This window comes from Gopherus flavomarginatus, chromosome 7 (genome assembly GCF_025201925.1).
Source record: "Gopherus flavomarginatus isolate rGopFla2 chromosome 7, rGopFla2.mat.asm, whole genome shotgun sequence".
NCBI classification, from domain to species: domain Eukaryota; kingdom Metazoa; phylum Chordata; order Testudines; family Testudinidae; genus Gopherus; species Gopherus flavomarginatus.
The window spans coordinates 59,048,388-59,066,608 of NC_066623.1; the positions used below are offsets into that span (position 1 = coordinate 59,048,388).

Here is an 18,221-nt window from a genome sequence, read left to right on the forward strand (position 1 = left end):
CCCCTGCACCCAGTAATGGACGACTCATAAAACAAAGGCTGGGTGGTCCCCCAGCCGAGTGCCTATCATCACAGCAAGGTGCCAGTAGGGACCCTATTCCTGTACTGTTCAGCATCCTCTCTGAATGAGGGAACGCAATGGAGTTTGCACTGCAGGCACAGCCGATGGTACACATCAACTCATTAGAGTTACAAATGTATTTTTAACGTCTCTCCACAAATGATAAATTCATGATCTTTCACACAAAAACCCCAACATTTTAACTGAGAAATGATGTTTCACCTGACCCCCTTGAAATTGCTATTGCATTATTTCACCTGACTTCAACTGAATTCCCCACTCTCCCACCACTAGCTTCCTTGAAAATACCACTCCCTGCTCAAGTTCTTCACATCCACTGGGATTGAGTCTTTCTACAGTGCCAGCTGCAGAATTCATAAGGATGGAGACATACAATGGAAGCCAAAGCCTTGGACCCTTTGAGCAATATGAAATCATTAATATTTTTCTCTGTTAATGGGAAGAAGGGAGAGCAAACTGATTGGCTAAGACTTACCATTACTTAGTTCTTGATTACAAACTCAACTGCCTCCTCCAAAAATGAGGCCTTAAGGAGTGGTTTGTGTTTCACAGAATTATAGATTATTAGGGTTAGAAAGGACCTCAAGAGATCACCTAGTCCAACCCCCTGCTCAAAGCAGGACCCAAACCCCAAATGGCTCCCTCAAGGATTGAGCTCACAATGCTGGGTTTAGCAGGCCAATGCTCAAACCACTGAGCTACCCCTCCCCTCACCTTAGCTTGCATGTCAGTGTTACTTCAGATGGTGGTAAATGGCAGACAGGGTCCCAGGAGAGTCTCCTGGGGCCAGATTTGCAAAAGAGCCCAGTGGGGACGTGCTGGGTGCAGAGCTCTGATGACAATCTGGTCATAATTGGCACAATGGGATCTGCTGGGTGCTGAGCACTTTTGAAAAGCTGCCTCTAATTGAGGGCGGTGAGCACTGAACAATCTGGCTCTTGGAGACCAACTCCAAATCCTTGTGATACACTGAGTGACCAGCAACCCAGAAAGCAGGTGCTTCCAGAATCCTTTCAGAGAAGGTGCTGAGGTTCTGTGGGCCTCCCTCTGGCAGCATGTTGGACCCTGCCATGTGTTTCTAACCTCTTACACTCCGAGCTGCCAAGTATATTTTCCTTAGAGTTTTCCTCTCGGCAGCTTGGAGGAAAGGTTTCATCTCCTTCAGTTTCCTCCTTTTCTAGTTGGCAGACTCCGGACTGGGAGCTAGGTCCTGCTCAAGCAGGGCTCTTATGGAACCCTGTCGGGACCACCAAATCTTCTGAGGGCACGTGGCAGCTGCATCCCACCTTGTCTTCCTCTAGGGGGCAAATTCCCCCTCACTGCAGCACACCCTTGTGTCAGCAGGGCTGAATCAAGCCCATCATCTGTAATGGTTTAAGCCCTTCCCCTGCAGTGAGCTCTGTGCAGGCCATCCTCACACACTGGCATGGATAGGGCCCCACACAGGTGCAGGGGTTCACCCATGATGCTCATTGTGGGATCAGGTCCTTCACTGCTGCTCACCTGCATGTTGCCATCAGATTGAATTCCACTTATATTTACCTGCCATGTCTCGCGCTAACTGGACGGCAGCTGTAACTTAACAGTGGGGGCTCTGTAGCGGGGGAGGGGGGGTCACTGTTGTACTCTATCTTTATTCTGTGAATTAATTTGACCCCTTTCTGACCCCTAGTAGCTTTCTCCAGAGCTGGGTTGGTCTCTTATAGGATCGTTGTTTCTGGGACTGTCCCTTTACATTGAGCAGAGCCAAGCAGTTGCAGCCCTAGAGTGGCCATTTTGCAACAGGCTTCTGCTGGCTGCACCTTTTTCCCATCCAGCAGGTAAGAACTTGTAATGCTTTCCTTGAGTTTTCCTTCTCTTATTTCTGAAGGAATGGCACAGGACAGCCTGGGTCACCATCTCCAGTCCCCTGCCATTGTAAACAACTCTATCATCAGAATCCTGTTATAAATGTTTCAATCTCCACCTTAAAAATAGTTAGACAGTTTTCACCCACTGTTCCAATTGGGAGGCTTTTCCAGGACCTCCCTCCTCTGAGGATTAGAAACCTTCAAACTTCCATCCTCAATTTATTCAGGGCCAGTTTATTCCCATTTGTTCTTGTGCCAACACTGTCCTTTGGCTTAAATAGCTAATAAACAGTGGAGCTTGTCCATCTCCATGCTACCTTGTGCCCCTGCTTGCTCATTTAGAGTAGCACACTTCCATCTCCCTGCTACAACACTCAGACATGTCAGATGGCCACAGAAATCAGAATGAAGCCTCATTTGAGAGATACTGGCCGAAGAAGTCAGGTTTAAAAAGGAGAAGCAGTTGAGTAATTTTGTGATCTAGGGCTAGTCTGGACTAAGACTCAGAGGGATTGAATCCCATTCCTGGCTCTGCCACTAACCTACAAAGCGACCTTGCCCCTCTCTGTGCCTCAGTTTCCCCTCCCAGTTTAGGTGATAAGTTCTCTGGTGCAGAGACTCCCTCTTACTTCCTCTTTGTGGAGCCTGTAGGTGCTACTGTAGTGCAAATAATTAGCAATACTAATATTGGGTTAAAATGTTTGACTATGTGGACTATCCCACTGCAGACTCAGGAGGTCACATGCCCTCTCCCACAATTTCCTCTCCTGTACTATTGGGATTTGCTATCTGATAAATGGTTAATTTCCTCTAGGCCCATGGTAGATCTGAGAACCATACTGATCTGAACTGATCTGAGATTCTGTGCCTATAAGTATTTACCCATGTAAGTAAGGACACTATAAAGATATTTTTTGCAAGTGAAACCAAATATTTTCACTGTCAGATCAGAAAGAAACATGGTTATTTTGTGCCTGTGAGTGATTAGACCTGCCTGCCGATGACCCTCAAGTATCATTTTTCTCTCTTGCTATGGGTTTACTACACCACTATGTCCAACTTTCTGGTGTGATGATAGGGCTGCAGGTACTAGGAGACTAGGCAGCTGCTTCAAATTTTCTGTTGAATTTGTTGCTTTGACAGAAATAAGACTTCATTAAATAATTGTGACATAATTGCACTTCCTGATTTTAATTATGGTGCTAGCATTAGGCATCTTCCAAATTTGCAAACAATAAATTGAGGGATGTTGGCTAGATCCCAGATTACATCTGCTTCTGTGGTTAGTTTTCTCCATGTTTCCTGGCTGCACTGACAGATTCCAAGATCTGCCTATCAAGTGAGTGAATTTGGCATTCCAGAATTCTCAGACATCAGTCCAGGCCCAGAAGATCTGGGAGAAGAACACCACATTAAGTAGAGACCTGACACAACTTGAAGAAAGGGGTCCAGGTTGGCTTTAAACCACTCTTTGCATTTCCCCAATCTGGGAACTGCTGAAGCTGCTCTAAATTATGCTCTGCTGCAACAGCCCCTGAAGAGCCATTCCACAGCTGGGGACTACAAGCATAGGAACATGCTGGGGGAATGCTGGAGATGGCCATGTAGTGCAGGGCTGTTGTTGACAAGGATGCATGTATCTGTGCTGATGGATCTGATTAAGGGAAAATATGATGGTCAGATGCAATTTCTGAGTGACTTCTTAGAAAAAGAAATAGACGGGCAGGAATTAAATAATTAAACAGATGGGCCACACTCAAACTCACACGTGCTCTCTGCTACGATTTCTGCTGGGTCATCCTAGGCCAGCGGTTCTCAAACAGGGATACACATACTCCTGGAGGTACGTGGAGGTCTTCCAGAAGGTATGTCAACTCATCTAGATATTTGCCTCGTTTTCCAACGGACTATGTGAAAAGCACAAACTAAAATTTAATACCATTACTTGTTTATACTGCTCGAGATACTATATCAGTATTTCTCAACCTTTGGAGGTCGCAATTTATTTTATAATTATATGAGAAAGTAAGCAATTTTTCACCAATAGTGTGCTGTGACACTTCTGTATTTTTTATGTTTGATTTTGTGAGCAAGTAGTTAAGTGAGGTGAAACTTGGGGTATGCAAGACAAATCAGCCTCCTGAAAGGGGTACAGTAGTCTGCAAAGGTTGAGAACCACTGTCCTAGGCTTCCAGGACAGTGAGAGAATCTAGGAGTTCTTCTTCCTCATTTTCCTGCAGCATCAGTATAAACTAAACTTGCCAGCCAAATCTTTAACACTTCTGAAGACCCTTTTGTAGCCCTGCCAGGAGTGTATTCTGGACCAGGCATGTGTGGAAACTTTGCTCTAGCTCCTCTCTTTAGCAGGGCTAACATAGGAGCAGGGAGCTGCTCCATTCCAGCTGTGCTGATGCAGCAAAAGTGCCTGGGCCTTTGTCCCAGAAGCTCTGCAGACTGTGTTATAAAAAGCCAGGTGGCAGTCTTCAGATTAGTCATTAGTCAAGGAAAATCCAGCACCTACAACAGCACCAGCATCCTCCCTGATCTGTCCTTAATTCCAAGTAGCAATGCAGCCGTAGCTCCTTCAGCAGCAAAGACAGCCCCAAACAAACTATCCCAACCTTGCAGAGCAAGACAGTTTCCAATCAGTGTGGTATAAAATGTTCAGGGCAATCTTTCTGAGAACTGTGAGTAATATAAATACCCAAGAATGATTCTTTGTCATGCTCTGGATTAATTTAGGCCACTATTTATGCCATTCTTCCCCAACTTCTGGAAACTCAGATGTAACTGGAATGAATTTTTCTAGTTATGGTAAAGATAATGTGGCAGGAACATAGCCTTCTATATGGTGGATATCATGCTCTATTGCCACATCCTGACTTCCTGGCTCATTAAAGTTCCAGGGAAAGACTGGAGGCCTTGTCTACACTATGGGGGTAAGTCAATCTAAGTTATTGCAACTCCAGCTATGTGAATAACATAGCAGGAGTCGACGTAGCTTAGGTTGACTTACTGCAGTGCCTGCATCGCACTGGGTCAACAGGAGACACTCTCCTGTTGACTTACCTTATGCTTCTCGTTCCGGTGAAGTACCGGAGTCGATGGGAGAGTGATCTGCAGTTGATTTAGTGGGTCTTCACTAGACCTGCTAAATCGACCCCAGTGCGTCAGTCACCACAGTGTCGATCCCCAGTAAATGTAGACATGCCCTAAGACAGGAGACAACAGTCTGAAAAAGAATTTGAAGATCAACTAGCCAAAGACTTAAAAATGAACAGCAAAAAGTTTAAATACATCAATAGCAGGAAGCCTGCCAAACAATCAGTGGGGCCACTGATTGATTGAGGTGCTCAAGGAGCACTCAGGGTAGATAGGGCCACTGCAGCGAATCTAAATGAATTCTTTGCATTGATCTTCACTGCAGAGGATGTGAGGGAGATTCACACACTTAAGTCATTCTTTTTAGGTGACAAATCTGGGGAACTGTCCCAGACTGATGGGTCAGTTGAAGAGGTTTTGGAACAAATTGATAAAGATAAACAGTAACAAGTCACCAGAACTAGAAGGTGTTCACCCAAGAGTTCTGAAGGAACTCAGATATGAAATTGCAGAACTACTGACTGTGGTATGTAACCTATCATTTAAACCAGCTTCTGTACCAGATGACTGGAGGGTAGCTAATGTGACACCAGTTTTTAAAAAAGGCTCCAGAGGCAATTCTGGCAATTATAGACCAGTAAGCCTAACTTCAGTACAGTACCAGGCAACTTTAGTAAAGAACAAAATTATCAGACAGGTTCTCTAAGGAGCAATATTATAGCACATTTGTGTGCACAAAGAGGCAATTTTGATCTGAAATAAGAAATACATTAGAAAGCAGGCTAGCAGCAGCCCAGGATGAGAACTGCAAAGTTGCATTTATTTCTAATGATATAGACATGGAAAGTTAAAAGAATAACACAACAATATTCTTTCACAACACCCCAGCTTTAAAGGAAGGGGTCCATAATTTGGTGGGTGAGGGTAATTATTCCGCTGGACAATTGTGGGCTAATTCTTGACCAGTTTTACGCACTTCTCAGGGAAAGTTAAAACACTTCTAAAAACAGGCCTAACCTGCATGTCTTGTGCAACCAAGTCACTGGGAGTTTGGGGTACATGAGAAATGCAGGATCAGCCCCTAAATGACTATTTTGTGCACATTAAGAAAGAGGCGCTGCTGGTCAATTTAATGCCACAATGTTATTTATTTAAGGGCCTGGTTCTGCCACCCTTATTCAAGTTGAATATTCACTACTCAGACACTAGTTCTTTTGGGGCTACTTACAGAGTAAGGGACTATTTGGCTTAAGTGTAGCAGAATGGGGCCTTGAAGGAGCAGCATTGGTGTTACTATTTATTATCTGTATTGCCCATAGCACCTGGGAGCCCTAGCCCTGGAGCAGGACCCCATTGTGCTAGGTACTGTACAAACATAGAACAAAAAGACAGTCCTTGCCCCACAGAGCTTTGCTCCACACAAATGCATTAAGATGGATGCACTATGAAGTATATGTATAAAAGACTTTAGCTGCCCTGCTGTAACATCAGCTTTGCCTTCACTGCCAAATAAGGTGTATTTTTTACCTTGAGGAACTTTCACTCAGGGTCCATGATAGCTAAATCCAGTTTGAGATCTATCAAGCGATTTGAAAAATTAATTGTGATTAATCACGCGATTAATCGCAGTGTTAAACAATAATAGAACACCATTTATTTAAATATTTTTGGATGTTTTCTATATTTTCAAATATGATTTCAATTACAACACTGGATATGTGTACGGTGCTCACTTTATTTATTTTTTATTACAAGTATTTGCCTTGAAACCCCCACCCCCAAAAGAAATAGTATTTTTCAGTTCACCTAATACAAGTACTGTAGTGCAAGCTTTTTATCATGAAAGTTGAACTTACACTCTACATGCTGCGCCCACCCCAAGAGCTGCCCCCCAGCTCCCATTGGCCTGGCACTGCTGCCAATGGGAGCTGCAGAGGCGGTTTCTGCGGACAGGGTAGCGTGCAGAGCTACCTGGCTACACCTCCGCATAGGAGCTGGAGAAGGGACTTCCGGGAGCAGCTTGAGGTAAGCGCCACCCGGATCCTGCATCCCTGAGTCTCCCTCCATGCCCCAACCCTCTTCCCCATCCCTGATTTCCCTCCTGTCCTCCAAACCCCTCGATCCCAGACTGGAGCACCCTCCTGCACCCCAAACCCCTCATCCCCAGCCTCACCTCAAAGCCCACACATCCAGCCAGAGCCTGCACCCCTTCCCACATGCCAACCCCCTGCCCCAGCCCTGATCCCCCTCCCACCCTCCAAACACCTCAGTCCCAGCCCAGAGCAACCTCCTACACCCCAAACTCCTGATCCCCAGCCTCACCCCAGAGCCCGCACCCCCAGCCAGAGCCCTCACTCCACCCACAACCCACACCCCCGCTGCAGCCCAGAGCCCCCTCTTGCACCCTGAATTCCTCATTTCTGGCCCCACCTCAGAGTCTGCACCCCCAGCCAGAGCCCTCACACCCTCTCGCATCCCAACCCCAATTTTTTGAGCATTCCTGTCCAGTCATACAATTTCTATTACCAGATATGGCCCTCGAGTCAAAAAGTTTGCCCACATCTGTTTTACAGCCTACAAGTCCAATTAGTCCTACTTCTTGTTCAGTCAATTGCTCAGTCAAACAAGCTTATTTACATTTGCAGGAGATAATGCTGCCTGCTTCTTGTTTACAATGTCACCTGAAATTGAGAACAGGCATTCTCATGGCACTATTGTAGCTGAGGTTGCAAGATATTTACCTGACAGATTCGCTAAAGATTCATATGTCCCTTCATACTTCAACCGCCCTTCCAGGGGACTTGCTTCCATGCTGATGATGTGTGCAGCTTGATAACAAGCCAAAGCAGTGCAGAACAACACATGTTCATTTTCATTATCTGAGTCAGATGCCACCAGCAGAAGGTTGATTTTCTTTTTTGGTGGTTCAGGTTCTGTAGTTTCCACACCGGGAGTGTTGCTTTTTTAAGACTTCTGAAAGCATGCTGCACACCATGTAGCTCTCAGATTCTGGAAGGCATTTCAGATTCTTAAATCTTGGGTCGAGTATTGTAGCTATCTTTAGAAATCTCACATTGGTACCTTCTTTGCATTTTGTCAGATCTGTAGTGAAAGTGTTCTTAAAATGAACAACATGTGCTGGGTCACCATTCGAGACTGCTATAACATGAAATATATGGCAGAATGCAGGTAAAACAGAGCAGGGGATATACAATTCTCCCCCAAGGAATTCAATCACAAATTTAATTAATGCATTATTTTTTAATGAGCGTTATCAGCTTGGAAGCATGTCCTCTGGAATGGTGGCCGAAGCACAAAGGGGCATACGACTGTTTAGCATATCTGGCACGTAAATACCTTGCGATGCTGGCTACAAAAGTGCCATGCAAATACCTGTTCTCACTTTCTGGTGACACTGTAAATAAGAAGAGGGCAGCATTATCTCCCATAAATGTAAACAAACGTGTTTGTCATAGCAATTGGCTGAACAAGAAATAGGACTGAGTGGACTTGTAGACTCTGAAGTTTTACATTGTTTGTTTTCTTTTTGAGTGCAGTTATGTAACAAAAATCTACATTTGTAATTGCACCTTCACGACAAAGAGGTCATACTACAGTACTTGTAGGAGGTGAATTGAAAAATACTATTTCTTTTATCATTTTTACAGTGCAAACATTTGTAATAAAAATAATATACACTTTGATTTCAATTATAACACAGAATACAATATATACGAAAATGTAGAAGAACATCCAAAATATTTTAATAATGTTCAGTTGGTATTCTATTTTTAATAGTGCAATTAAAACTATAATTAATCACGATTAATTTTTTGAGTTAATCTCATGAGTTAACTGCGACTAATCAACAGCCCTAGTTTATATACAATGCTTATTGTATCCACATTGCTTTATGGTTGCGAATTATGGGTACTGGCAAAACATATAGAGCAAAAGCTGCAAACATTTGAAACAAGGTCCCTGTGACAAAGTTAGATAGACTAGAATGGATGACATCCATAGATTAAAAGTGCGGTATGACCACAATCCTCAAAATGCGCCAACACGGCTTGGCCATGTTCCCAGAATGACCCCATACCAACTGCCTACAATTGTTCTGTAAGGAAGAAGGCATGGAGAGAGAGGCCAGGGACAACCAAGGAGATGTCCAAGGTATAACTTGGCATATCAAACCATCCAGGCAACCCCCAACAGGTTCAAATGGGAGCTCAAAACAGTGAAGATCAACTACTTTCGCTTTATTGTGAGGTAAACAAGTCAAAGTCAATCCCAGGTGGCGGGTTAGTGGTGACCTCTCCCAATTTACCACATGGTAAAACTAAAGTGTCTTGTCTTCAGTGTGTTTTACTTTGGGATAGCTCATATATAATGTGTATATTTCAGGTTAACTAAGGTCCATGAGTTATCCCAAGGTACAAATACAGCGGGGACTTTCATTCTACCACAAGGTAAATTAGGTGAGGTCAGCACTATACCACCACCTGGGGTTGACCTCGCGTTGTTGATCTCACAGTAAAACTAAAGGGGCTGGTCTTCACTGTGTTTTTACCTCAGGACAGCTCATGCACATTCTTTACCCTGAGGTAATAAATACATCTTCTTTTTAGCAGTGAAGACAAGGCCATAGGCAGAAGTCGAACAGGGCAAGGAGCACTGAATCAACCACCTGCAATAAAGAAACGATATGGGGTTCCTTTAGAGACATTAAGCACAGAGCCACATTGTGCTCAGTGACCCATGAAAGCTGAGAGGAGGTCGCAGCACTGTTCAGTGGAATGACTGAAGTTAGGATTTTGCCTCCTCCAGTCATAACAACGGAGGTGGTTCTTACAGGCCAGGCCTTTGAGTGAGTGCCCTATAATAAGGGGATTTCACAGAAGGGGCTTTACAGCTGCTAGGAGACAAGTGTTATTAAAGGGGACAGAGCTCTAATAAGAGCCTGGCTGCTGTGTCAAAGGGTGTGTCTCTGCCCTTCCGTAAAGGACAAAATGAATGGCTTGAGGGCTCTAGTGCTCACACAGCTACAGCTAATGAAGAAATGGGGCTGGCAAAGACAGGAGCCTACTTCACACATACTAGGGGAGGGGGAAGGAGGGAATGGATCTGTTTTCAGCTCCATCCACAGGCTTGTGAGCACTGGTTAGCTGTGGTATAAAGGGCATGGCTTCTCTGCTGCCTATAAAAGAATAACACAACAATATTCTTTCACAATACCCCAGCTTTAAAGGAAGGGGTCCATAATTTGGTGGGTGAGGGTAGTTATTCCCCTGGACAATTGTGGGCTAATTCTTGACCAGTTTTGCGCACTTCTCAGGGGAAGAGCCCCATGCGTACAGAATTCTGATGGTGCTGATCTGTGCTCCTGCATTGCCAAAAGGTGCCATTTTACCTGCACCACTCCTTTCTGAGTGTCAGAATCACTGGAGAGTCTGAGGGATCCAATCCTTGGATGGAACTCTAGGGCAAGCAGCACAAAATTCCTTTCCCAACTAGCCTTGAAGCACAATGCTAGGGAAAACCAAACGCACAACATACTTGTGCCATTGAACCACCCAGAGGATTTTCAAGCCTTTCCATTGGGATGTGGGTGAAAACAGAAGCCGAGCATCAGCAAAAATCAAAGAAAGCCTTGACAGGTTTTATAAACCTAGGCACCATCCCTATGGGGTTGGCTGGGTTCTGCCTGTTTTACAGTCATGGAACTGCAATCTTTCTTCCAGATCCATGGTCAAACTCCACTCACCTTACTGATGTGGGCAGCCTAGGGTGACCAGAAGTCCTGATTTTTGGGTCTTTTTCTTTATATAGGCTCCTATTACCCCTCACCCCCTGTCCCGATTTTTCACACTTGCTGTCTGGTCACGCTAGGGCAGCCCATGGGCACCCCTCCCTGACCCCTCCTCACTTCACCAAAGGCTTTACTAGGAATTTAGCACTGGTTCTGATAGTGCTGTCACACCCAACGCAATAAGAGCCACCCAATGCCCACCACAGGGCTGAGTCTTGCTCCACACCTGGACCCTAGACACTGCTGAGTTAGAAGGGGGACATAGGATGCCTTTTTGTACCCCATGTGAGTCTGTGGACCTCCTCCTAGGAGGCTTTGAAAGCAGCTTGCCCTTCCTGATTTCACTGGAGCCGCTGGACATGTCTCCACCAGTGTCTTATCGCCTCCTCCTGGGCAGATTGGCTGGTGGAGCTTGAAGGGGGGAAGGGAGTTGGGGGAAACAGACAAGACAGGAAAAGATCGTGTGTGTGTGTGTGTGTGTGTGTGTGTGTGTCTGTGTCTGTGTGTCTGTGTGTGTGTGGGGGGGTTAATCCTGGGAGCCGGGCAGGTTAAGGAGGGCCATCTAGGCGAGCCGTGTGCAGCCAGGCAGGGGATGCCTGCTCCAAGCGCCTAGGGCAGGGCTGGTGGCGAGACGCCCCACCAGTGGCAGGATACCTTTACTTCTCGGCTCTGGCTCCAGCGCTCCGCGGGGGCTCAGGGCACAGTGCCTGCAGATCGGATCCCGGTGGGGCTCGAAGTAAGAGCCCCCCTGCCCTGCCCTGGTGCCTGGCACCCAGCCCGCCCGTCCCTTACCTTAGCGCCCGGGGCGGAGGCGAGCAGCAGCAGCAGGAGCAGCGGGGCCAGCCGCCGGCCGGGAGAGCCGCGCAGGGCGGCCATCCTGCGCTCCTGCTCCATGGGAACAAGGCAGCGGCGGCGGCAGCCCGGAGGCAGCCGCAGTCGCCTGAGCGCAGCCCTGCATGGCTGGGTAATTAATGACTTTCCAACCTGTTTGGTGGCTGGGCGCCCGCAGCTCCGCGGGGCCCTGACTGACACAAGCCGACCTGAGCCACCCGCAGCCCGCCTGCCCCTGCCCCACATTCCTCCCAGGCCCGGGGAGGTTTGGGACGCAGACAAAGGAAGCCAAACCCAGCGCAGCAGGATCCCTGCCCTGCCTCTCCCCTCCGCAGCCCCAGCCCCGGCTCCCTTGGGGTGGGGGGGAAGGGGCTCCCTCCAGCTTGGACTTGGGGACAGGACCTGGCAGAGAAGCCAGGACCAGCACCACTTCCCCCGGCTGTGTGTCTGAGAATCCGGATCCACATCGGATCGAGCCAATCCGCATTGCCGTGATCCCTTCCACTCAGGACAGCCCGGCACCCGCTGGCAGATGTCCCTGGTTGAACGAAGTAGGCAAATATGATAGGTATAGTCCCACTTTGCAGCTAAGGAAACTGAGGCACGAGACAGTGACGTCTGGGTAGGGATGGGAAGATAATCCTGGTCCAGTGATTGTATTGTTCACACTTAAAAGAAGGGTCACTTTGGTGGTGACAGTGGGACCATTTCACAATCTTCAAACACTGAAGATCAAAGGGCATTCTGGTGCTGGTGTCTGGATTCAGGGCACCACAGGCATATTTCTGTGCCTAAAGGCTTTTTCCTGGTAACTGAAACTGGTCTGCGCCTAGTGTGGACGCAGTTATAAGGTGTCTTGTATCAGCATAGCTTATTCCCCTTCTCATACAGGAATAATGTATATAGCAGTATAGGCACCCTTAAACACCTATAATTGGGTGCTGTTGTACTGCACAGTAGCATGGATAAAGAGTTAACAACTTCCTAGCGTAGACAAGACCTGAATGAATTTATCTTGAAACATTGAACAAGTGGCATGAACATTGACTTTGAGCAAAGCTTTGATCATGTCTCCTCTGATTTGTCCTTTCACTCCAGACACTGATCATCACATTGAACACTCCTTCCCTGAACTGTTTGTTTCAGATCAACATAGAGGAATTTCTATTCACTTGTCTCAAACAAACACTTTGGTCTGATCTACACTGTGGAGTTAGGTCAACGTAAGCTGCCTTGTATTGACCTAACTATATCAGCACTTAAATTTTGCTTTCGCTGACGTAACTGTCCAGCTGTGCTGGCTTAGTAAGTCCACCCCCATGAGCGGCGTAAAGTCAGGGTCAATGTAGTTAGGTCAATACTGTCAGTGTAGACACTGCGTTGCTTATGCCAACTGATAGCGGCTTTCAGGAGCCTTTCCACACTGACAGTACAACCAATACAAGCACTCCTGGCAAGGATGCGCACCGCCGACACAAGGAGCAAAGTGTAGACATGCACAAGCTATGTAATTACTGCAGTGGCTGTATGCCGACACAAGTTAGGTTGACTTCACTTTGTAGTGTAGACAGGCCCTTTGTAGTTAGAGCTTGTCCACATGTGAAAGTTGTTTGGAATTATTTTCATCCACGTTAAATGATTCAGAGCAACTGTTGCACCAACAATGTGTCCGCACCACATTGTTATCCTGGTGTGGATAACATTGATGCTTCCCTTTGGGATCATCGTGCCCAGAACTGTGTTGTTTTGAATTAAGCATTCGGCATTCTTTGCAGAAATCCTATGGTGCAATGCTCCACCACTAGGCTCTGTGTTGTGGGTTTTTTGTTACTGTGCGATACTTGCTGGAAGGCACTAGAATTCTGAGACTCGGGGTCAAACTAATTCTCATGATTTCTCTCCTGTCATCCCATAATTCATCTGGCTTTTATGAGCCAGGCCCATTTTCAAAGAGCTGTCAGGCAGCATGAAGGAACCACTGCACTCCTGCAGTCCTGATGGTTCTTAATATAAACAGGCTGCCGCCCATATATCTACAGTCATGCGGGGCCATACGGGCATCCCAGAAGGAGGAGGCTGAAAAAACAAATGTTTTGACTAATGAAATTGAAAACTGGATATTTTAGGTGTCCAGAAACTTTGATAGATTTGAAAGGCTTCGTGCCGTCAATTTCTTTGAAGAAAAAGCCACATAAGCAGAGAGTGGGGTGGCAAAGAGTGGGTGCTTGAACTTTGATGGCTATTTTCACTACTTCCATAGAATATGGTCACTAAATCTGTCAAAATACAGGAACTTGTTTTTTTTCCCAGAGTGGAGCAGATAAGTCTTAAAGCATATTTATTTCCTGAATGTTCCCTCTTTTTCTCCTTACAGAATGTTCACAGTCAGATTTTTTAATGTATTCATTATTCTAAATTGTATGTCAATTTCTTCCTTAAAATACTTTTTCCTCCATGAACAGTTTGCAAGCGGTTCTTGCAAATGCTCCGACTTAGAAACTTGCTGCATGCTGGTTAGTTACAGCAATCTGGTGGTATTGTTTCTGGTCTCTGATTGGATCACTCTAACAGCACAAAATAAGAATTTGCACTGAAATATGCAATTTGAAGTTTGCTTTCAGTGCCTGTTCAGTCTTTCAATTTTGTGCAATTATTCATGCTAACAAAGATCAATCACTTGCTTGTTGCTGGCGAGTGGACCAGAATAGGTCACAGACATGGCTGAAATAAAACAGTCACAGATGTTTTTTCTGTGCTTCACTCATCTGTAGTTCATACCCTTATCCAAACAGGCACTGTGTCCCCTAATGCCAGATTGGGATTGTGGTAAATCAGGTTTGCCCAGATTTTGAGGACAATTCACTGTGGGTTATGTCTTGTGGGGATGAAAGGATGCCCATGTCTGTAGCTGTAACATGCAGACATAGACTTAATATCTAGGTTAGTTAACATAAGGTCTTTCAACAGCATGTCACCTTCTAATGCCTTAGTGGGGTTATTGACAAGTGGAGTATGATATTGGTAGATTGAGCATGTCCAAGTGATAAAGGATAACATCTCCTAAATCTTTAATGTATTTACCCTCACAATGCTACAGGAAGGCATAGCACTGCTATTACCCCTATTGTACAGACAGGGATCTGAGGCACCCAAAGACTTTCCCAGAGCCATGCAGGAAGTCAGTAGTGGAGCAAGGATTTGAACCCAGGTCTGCAAGATCCTAAGCTAGCATCCTAACCACTGACTCAACCTCCCTCTATAAAATTACATAATAAAATACTTATAATCAAAGCCTATTAAAAACTCACCAGGTTGCAGAAAGTGCTGTCCATCATCTGGGTTTGCTCCATATAGCAATAAATGTCTATCAGGGATGGTCCTGCCATGAGGGCAGGGGACTGGACTCGATGACCTCTCGAGGTCCCTTCCAGTCCTAGAGTCTATGAATCTTTTATTGCTCTTCTTCCAATGGCATGGGAAGGCTATTACTGTAAAATGTTTCTGAGGGTCGCTCATCAAGGTTTTTGAAGACAAACTGCTGTCAGGTCAGGTGGCCTTTGGGCAGCCCATAAACAGCCAGTGGCTCAATACTGCTCTCAGGAGCATGGGTAACATGCCTGTTGACTTCAGCGGGAGCACCATGTGAGCATCACAGAGCCCAGGGCGAACACTACTGTTTGTTGTGCTAGTGCTCACAGAGGACCAGGTCATAGCAGTTGAAAGATCTGGCTCACAAACTGAGGTGGGCTGTATGCTGACACTTCTCTTTCTTATGGCAACAGTTGGATCTTAAGGTCTCTCATCCAGTCCAGAGCAGAGGGTGCAGCCATATGAGTGGCTGCTGCACCTCCGGGATGAGCATAAATTGGGCAACCCTCCGTGATGTGTCCGATAGTTTGCACCACATCACAGACACAGTTCAGCAATTCCCTCACTTTCCATCTATGGAGTATGCGTGTGCCTCTTCCATGTCAGGGGCAGTTACAGTTTAGAGCTGTCCATATGCGCCATGGGGAGGGGAAGCCCGGGACTTGCACAGCTGGGTCGTCAATTAGATTTTTGCTTGGTATGACGGCAGCTGCTCAGGCTTCAGAACATCTTCTGTGAACATCCTTATCTTCCACAAGGAGGAGTGAGACCGGAAGGGTTTTCTTGATTTTAGTCGGTGGCGAGGGGGGAAATCTAGGTCGTGGTGGAGCAGTAGTGTGGTATTTTCCATAGTCTTTATGTGCTCCCGAACTGTCACAGCATCTTGTCAAATATTTGCCAGCGCAATGTCAGCCAATACTGATAGCCATGGAAGTGGCATTGGTGGGAGGATGCCGCTAATTACATGAAGAGCAGCATTAATTTTGATGTCCACTAAGATGGCGTGTGGGCTTCCATTCCAAGCTGGGGCACGGTATCCTGCTGTGGAATGGACCAAGGCTGGTGAAGGTATTTGGAGCGTGTGGGCGTTGCTTCCCCATGATGTTCCTGCAAGCTTCTGTATGATGTTGACCCTGGGGTTTGTTTTCCTTTTGGTTTGTTCAAGGTGGCGATGGAAGCTGAGCGTGCGGCCCCAGGGTATTCCTAGGTCCTGTGGATTATGATTGGGCATCAGTGGTGACCCACCAAAATTGATGATTAATTTCATCCAGATCTACTTGTCTTCTTGGCCTGGGCATTGTAGCTGAAACTACTGTTTTTGAGACATTTGGCTTAAACCACCAGGCCTTGAAATAGGTTTCACTGACCGCCAGGAGGCAACTCAACAAAGGCAGAAGTGACCCTCCCTGATTAACAGGCCAGCTCTCCCCACTCCAAGGGCTTTTCTGAGAGCTTCCTCAAGATGAGAGCTGCATGAAACTGGGGGCAAATGTTGCCATTTGATTTTGTGTTCCTCAAATATTTGTATGTTCCACAAAATTGTACAAACTGGTTATTTCCTCTTCAACACCAGGCTCTTCAGGGCAGGGATTGTTTTCTTGGTACTGGGTTTGTCCGGCACCTAGCACAATAGGGTCCTGCTCCATGACTGGGACGCTTAGGAACTAGAGCAGTACCCAGAAATACATCAATATAATCATTAATAATGTCAAATTCTATTTTGCAGCCACCTGCCACTCTCAGTGTGTCCATTTTCAAGGGAAAAAATGACAAAAGATAATGAATTTGGTAAAGTGGGCCAGTCTGAATTCATAACAAGAGGCAATTTCACAGTGTTTCTCTGTCTGTAGGGAATGCTTTGAATGTTGCTACTTAGGCTGGAGTTTTCTTTGATCAAATACACGTGCATGACATAGAGGGGTGGGTTTTGTGTACATTTCAGCTTGGAAACCAATCGCTTGGGTTTATAACTGGGTTTGGGAGGTTTAACTCTTCTGCTCAACCAGATGGGGAATGGAATGCCGGATTCTGATGAATCACCACCCTGGCCTATTCCCTTTCAATACCTGATCAGCCAGTGCAGTGACATAGCGCTCCTCAGTTGGCAAAGTCAGACATTTCATGCCACTTGGAGTTTGCTGTCTAGTAATAAAACCACTTCCCAGCCCTGCTCAAGGAAAATGATCTCTTCCAATATATTTATAAAGCTATTTGAACCCCAGAGTGGTTACCAGCTAAATCTCATCATCAATAGGGCCTTACCAAATTCCCAGCCATGAAAAACGCATTACAGACCGTGAAATCTGGTGTCCCCTTGTGAAATCTGGTCTTTTGTGTGCTTTTACCCTATACCAGGGGTCAGCAACCTTTCAGAAGTGGTGTGCCGAGTCTTCATTTATTCACTCTAATTTAAGGTTTCACATGCCGGTAATACATTTTAATGTTTTTGAAGGTATCTCTCTATACGTTTATATATTATATAACTAAACTAGTGTTGTACTGTAAAATAAACAAGGTTTTCAAAATGTTTAGGAAGCTTCATTTAAAATTAAATTAAAATGTTGATCTTACGCCGCCGGCCCGCTGAGCCCGCTGCTAGTTGGGGGTTCTGTTCACCTAGGCTGGCAGCGGGCTGAGCGGGGCCTGCGGCTGGGCCCCCGGCTGGCAAGTGTCCGGCAGCCAGAACACCAGACTAGCAGCAGGCTGTGTGGGGCTGGCGGCCAGAACCCCAGACCAGCAGTGGGCTGAGCAGCTCAACCTGCTGCCACTCAGGGGTTCCATCCGCCGACTCCTGCCAGCCGGGATCCCAGCTGCTGGACCCGCTCAGCCTGCTGCCGGTCTGGGGTCCTGGTCCTGCCCACATACAGTGGGTATCCATCTTCTCCCTGATTCTGGCCCATTCTCTTCCTCTCTCTCTCTGCACTGAGCTGAGGGTGGGAGTGCACTGAGCACAGGGCTGGGGGTGAAGGAGCAGGCTGGGGGTTGAGGTGTAGGGTCTGGCCAGGAGCTAGAATGAGGGAGGGGGCTCAGGGTTGGGACAGGAGGTTGGGGTGTGGAGCGCTCTCATTTGGTGCAAGCAGTGCAGGTGGGAATGTGGGGTGGGTGGGTGCAGGAGTTCCCATTTGGTGCTCAGGATGGGGGTAGGGATGTGGGGGGGGTGCATACAGTGTGGGGGGCTG

General features: G+C 46.5%; 1 protein-coding gene across 2 annotated transcripts in view; it reads right to left on the reverse strand.

The window, feature by feature from the left end:
- LOC127055762 (ADAMTS-like protein 2) overlaps positions 1-11,654 on the reverse strand; it is a 46,367-nt gene extending 34,713 nt beyond the window's left edge. For both annotated transcript variants that reach the window (XM_050963083.1, XM_050963082.1), the window contains exon 1: positions 11,635-11,654. The gene's annotated coding sequence lies outside the window, so the exon portion shown is untranslated. The remainder of the gene's footprint in view (positions 1-11,634) is intronic.
- Positions 11,655-18,221: the final 6,567 nt, after the last annotated feature.